This window comes from Hypomesus nipponensis, chromosome 6 (assembly GCF_054491055.1).
Source record: "Hypomesus nipponensis isolate SF chromosome 6, ASM5449105v1, whole genome shotgun sequence".
Taxonomy (NCBI): Eukaryota; Metazoa; Chordata; class Actinopteri; order Osmeriformes; family Osmeridae; genus Hypomesus; species Hypomesus nipponensis.
Window position 1 is genome coordinate 12,426,324 of NC_140366.1, and position 6,064 is coordinate 12,432,387.

Sequence of the window (6,064 nt, forward strand, 5' to 3'; positions counted from 1 at the left end):
TATAATAGTCTTTATACTAAGTCTTAAGTCTTTGAATAACATACTTCCATTCCCATGGCTGTAAGTACATAAACAGTTTGTTACCAGAATCAACGTTTTCAAAACTGTTGAAAACAACTGTTAATCAAGACAAAGCCATTCTCTGGGAATGTTATGGACTTTGTCCACCTCCTCTGTAACCCACCAGCATGCTTTCACAGCATATTTCATTGATAGATGAGTGAATTAGTGTTGAGGGTACCCTTGCTTTCCTTGGCTAAAAAACATTTCACATAGTCTCACACCATTATCGGTTCATTCATCATTTCATTTCAAACCTTGGGGGAAAAATATATGTCCATGATTCACAATTATGGGAGGCATATTTTTCTGTCCTCAATGAAGCCAGTCTAGACTTTCTAACGGCTTATTTGAAAGCTTTTTTTTTCTCTCACTCCTGTATAATAGTTAGGGTTATGGAACACATTCTAAATGTATATAATAGATATAAAGTTATTATCACTCAAATCAACTGTCATGCTTCATTCAAACAAGGAATTGAAGGTGTCCCAGTGGCTGGCAGCACTAGGAGGTGTTCTCCTTCATAATACTCATCTAACATCAGTCTCCTCCCTCATTTTCTCCCTTTCAACCCTCACCCCTTCATCTCTCCTCTCTCACAATCTCTCCCCTCCCTTATCACTTTTGCTCTCTTCTTACATCTAAAGTATATTTATGCATTTAGCGGACACCTTTATCCAAAGCAACTTCCAAGAGAGAGCTTTACAAAAGTGCATAGGTCACTGATCATAACAACAAGATAGCCCCAAACATTGCGAGCAGCCAAAACATGAATCATAGATTGTGAAAACCAGCTTTTTCTCCATCTCATGTAGTCATCTACCTTCTCTGGCACGAGAGCCAGTCAGAACAGAACCACACCATTACACAACCAGCCAGACAGTCATCATCTCACACAACCAGAGAGACAGTCGTCGTCTCTAGTGTTGTGCTGATCATGTCCACTGAAGATAATGGTTGTTTTACTGGGATTAATAATGAAATGATTAGTCAGCTTTACTATATATCTCCCAACTGTGTCCGTAGCTGGTTTTGACTTACGTTTCCTTCGCTCTGGCTGATGACTTAGCACAGTCATCAGGTCACCAATACGGGGCCTTTTAGTTTTGTTTGAAGAACTGATGAGCTAACAAACAATAAATGTCAGTATCATTCTGTGTGAGTGTACGTTTGGGAGAAGAAGAGAAAGAAGGAAGGAAAAGAGGAGAAAGAAAGTGACAGCACGTGTGTGAGGACAAGCACATCTGCTGCAGATGTTAAAGAGCTGAGGGAAGGGATCAAATCTTCTGAGCTACATTTTTTTCATCCAGGACTCCTGGATGTGTGTGTGGGTGTGTGTGTGTGTGTGTGTTTGTGTGTGTGTGTGTGTGTGTGTGATGGAATGAAAGAAAAGTAAATTACAAATATATGTGTCTCTCACTACATTTTTCCTAAACACTCCTATACTGCAATTAAGTGCACTGAATTAGACTATAGGAGGTAAAACGTGTAGTGCAGAGCTTTGTACAGCCCTACTCTAAAGTCAACCAGTAATGATATGGAGACAGTATTGTACCATCCAAGCTCTTTACTGCTATGTAAACCACCTTCCTGCCATAAGACGATACAGATGTTTGCTGTGCACATGCTAGTCTATTATATTCCATTAAAGCCTTCAGCTCAATACTAATTTTCAGGCGTCTGAATGAGAGTCAAGGTCTGCATGCTGTGGAGGAACTGCATGATATTTTATAGAGCAGAGGTCCCAAAGGCCATGCTGTCTTGATTGAGTCCAGGCCTAGCTGACTTTCCACACGTGGACCTAAAGGCCGCAATCCACGGATAGATTTCAGAGGCAAAATTCTGTCAAAAGAGAGCGTTGAGCTGGTACCAGCACAGCGTTGCAGACCATGGAATCCACGTGCCGCACTGTGGCACATGTGAACGTCCAGTTACATTTAAAAAAACACAGCCACTTTGTAAACCAGCACATTAAACAATGCTATTTATTGAAATATATTTATCTAGGGCTGACCAAATATCCATATATTTGAATATGAGGAATGACAATGCTTAATTGTGAGGTTATTAGAACGTCAATTACATCAATTTGTGGTTGCAGTGAAAGGAGACAGGACCTCCAGCGTTTTTCCACATGTTGTTTTGGAGTGTCTTTTTGAAAGAAGTAGGTCATGTGCTGTTTGGGCTGGAAAAAGTTAGCCCTCATTCTGACGGGATTAAATCATCGGTATAAGAAGCAGGACAGGAGCGCATGTGTGTGTGCGTGTGTGAGCGTGAGTGCGTTTGTGTGAGTGAGAGAGATAAAGAGAGAGAGAGATAAAGACAGAGAATGAACAATTTGCAACCATCACTATAGAGTAATTTCCCATGACAACTGAACACCAAGCACCGTTTTGAGTACTAGAATACAACAGATCTTGTATCTTGCATCGCTGATTTCCACAAAGCTCTTTCATATGATAATAACTGATAATTACTTCATGGCATAAACAGAAATGAACTCAGTTTATGTTTACAGGCTAACTCACAGACAGGAGTACTATTTGACCTCATATATACGGTGATTGTCTCTGGTTATAAACTTTGAACATTTTATTTAAACACCACATTTTCTCGAAAACAAATCCATGTGTGTGTGACAGAAAAACGAAGGAAAGTTAAACAAGTAAATAAGACAAAGAAGGCAAGCTGAAAACTGTTTATTTTCTGGAAAATAAACTAAAGCTCTGTGGGAGTAGGGAATCCGAAACAGTTTGTTTTTATCACCAAATTATAGATGCTTCTCAAGTACATTTCTTATGAGCATTATGCAACTCGTGTGCAAATGTGTACAACATCCCTTGGTATCTAAAATGTGATATGACCTATGAGTCAGTATTACTACGTTAAGTGGTTCATGTTTTTCCTCTGACTGTGGGTGTTCATCTTCAGATGGGATGGGGTGTCTCAATATACCCAACAAAGTGACACAACATCGCCGTGTAGAGGGGAGTCCTGGGTCACCTGAACTGGTGAAAGAAAGAAAGAGAGAGAGGCGAGGATGGAGAGAGAGAGAAAAAGAGAACGTTTAAATGAGAAAAAGAGACTGAGCAACTACAACCAACTGAATTTTTTTTTATAAGCTCCTCATTGTAATGTAACAACAGTGATTTCTGGATTCTTCTGGAAGAGTTACCCTGGGGTGACTCTGAGGAAGGATGAACGCCGTATCCAGGGAAGTTTTGTATCCCTGGCAACTGCCCCAAGAAACAGAGGAAGCCAAATTCCCAAGCACACAGACCAGAGCCACAAGCAACAAGACGAAAAAAGAGACTTCCCTTTCACCAAAAATGCTTTTCCCCCCAAAAAATAAGTCAGATGGATACACAAGTTCAGGGATTTCTCGACGACCTAGAGACATAATATTTTCCTGACTGCAGTGACATAGCAGAGACAGTCAGACAGAACCAGTTGCTTTGCAAACCATATTTCTTTTATTATGGAAGCTTGGGACCGGGCCTCAGAACAATTCTTTCACTCAGCTGCTTTAGAACTGTGATCTGATCCCAGATCCCAGGTCAGGGTTAGTTCATCTCCTTGGCATAAGGCTATGTCACGAATGGACACACCATGCTAGCCAATTGGAAAAGTGTCTGGACACAGTCACTGGAAAGAGCTTCCATGGGGACTTCATGAACAGTAGTACAAAATTGTTCATTCAGTTGGGTTGAGGTGTATGTGTGTTAGTTAAACTACACGTAGAGAGGAGAATGGAAAAGAGAAGAGAAGAGAAGAGAAAAGAAGAGAGGACAGGAGAGGAAAGGATTGAGAGAAGCATTGGCTGGAGCCCCCCCAAAAGTTTCATTAGCCCCCCAAAAAATATTACTATAAGTAATATAATAATAATATAAATAATACTTATTTTATTTTTAGTTCATATTTTAAATCTAATTTCTCTTCCTAAAACCCACTAGAGGACACTATTTAAAAGGATATTTTCAAAAATGTATTCTGGAGGAACACGCCCCCAGACCCCCCTAGTTTTGCTGGGTCACAGGAAAAATAATAGGTTTTATCTAGGGGCTTAGCCCCCCCAAAAGTGGGAACCGAGATTCGCCCCTGGAGAGAGGAGAAAAATATTATTTAAAGCAGAGTATGGAATTCAAGAAAAAGGGTACACAAAAGTTAGGGAACATGAACAGTAGTGGAGGAATGGGGGAGAGAGGAGAGAAGAGAGTGACACAAGGTGGAGAGAAAAAAAGAGAAAAGCGGAGATGAAAAGGGGCAGTGGACTTAGAGAGGAAAATTGTTCTGCGTAAGTTAGTCTCTGCCAGTTCCATTCATGAGGAGAAGTATTATGAAGAGGTCTTCTTACTCGGCTCTGGTTGCTTTGGCAATGCTCTGCTGGTGCCTTCCATCTCCCCATTAGAACGTTCGCCTAAACCATACATGTTGGTAGGCTTCTCCTAATGAAGTTGGGAAGTGCACACACAAATACATAGACATGACTCTATGTGAACACACACGCACATACACACGTGCACAGACATGCATGCAAGCCTACAGAAAGGCTGCATAGTACCATCCGAAGGAAAAATATGAGAATATTTGTGGAAAGTGATTTCCAGGTATAATAGGTCATGGTGCAGATGTTTAGCCACATATCCCTATTCTGTCACCAATTACATTCCTCCAGGGATTCAAATGTCTTAGATTTCAGTCTGAGATGGAGAGAAAATATCTTGGATGAAGAGTAAAGACTTGCTGTTTTTAATCACATTTGGAGAGCAGAGGATTTCCTTTCTCAGTTACTTACTTATTCTGTGATTGAGTGTTAATGACTTTGCTCTGTGACTGGCTGTGAATTCTGAGGTGTGATCAACCTTAGACACACACACTCACAGACACACACACACGCCATCAACCACTGTGAATACATCATGATTAAATCACAACCATACTTCACATGTATTCTATAGCTATTGGTTCCAACCCTAACTAAACAAGAACCACCCAAGGGCTTCAGGGTACAGTACCTTCATAGATAAACCTTTCTTTGTTTATGAATACCATAGATAAAACTGGGGATTGTGGGTTTGCCATGGTTTCAAATGTATAAGAATATTTGTCACACTGTTTAGCAAAGATATTTACATTCATACAACATGCAGTTATCTTGACTGCAATGCAGTCTTTACTGCCAGATCAGGAATTAGCATGAATAATTTAAGAGTTTAGACAGCTGTGAAGTTAGTTTGCTTAAATGTGCCAAATGTACTTAAATTAAATGGAATGAGGGCAGTTTTCTTACAGTTGAGTCATTTAAAACGTTATGTTTCTATATTTGAGTTACTCACAGCTGCAGAAGGCTTTTTTTTCCATTTGTCTCCCTCGTCCCCACTTCCTCATACTCCTCCCTCATGTCTTTTGAGGTTCTGATCAGAGGGCTAGATTTAATACTCTTTAAGGAGTGTTATAATTCAACTGAGTTGACATGAGCTAGATAGTCGAACAATGCTAACAGGAGCTAACAGTCTAGCAATGCTATCATGCTATGATTATGTGATGCATCAAGACTGAAGATGAAAGAGTGAGCGAGAATGAGAGTTAGAGATAAAAAGCGAGAGAAAGAGAGAGAGAGAGTGTGACAGAGACATAGCGAGAAGAGGAGTGTGTGTGGAAAGATTGAAGGAAAGGGAAGACATAAATGGAGGACAAAAGGGAGATGTATAGTTGAGTTTCCCCTTTGACAAATGGAATATTAACGTTTGCAACAGAAGGTCACCACAGGACAACCACAATACTGGACCTCCAAAACCCCATTCCTTTCATAAGCCTGTCTCAGAAGCCAATTAGACCCACTTCAGTTCAAACTAGCAGCTGCCTCTCAGCTACACCCACGTAACATGATGTGAGTAGCAGACATCCAGGAGAAATGACCAGCCGGAACCAACTGGCTCCTAACCAGCGCCATTGTGTGGCCGAGATACAGAACTGCATTATCCCTCAGAGCTGAAGCCTGAGA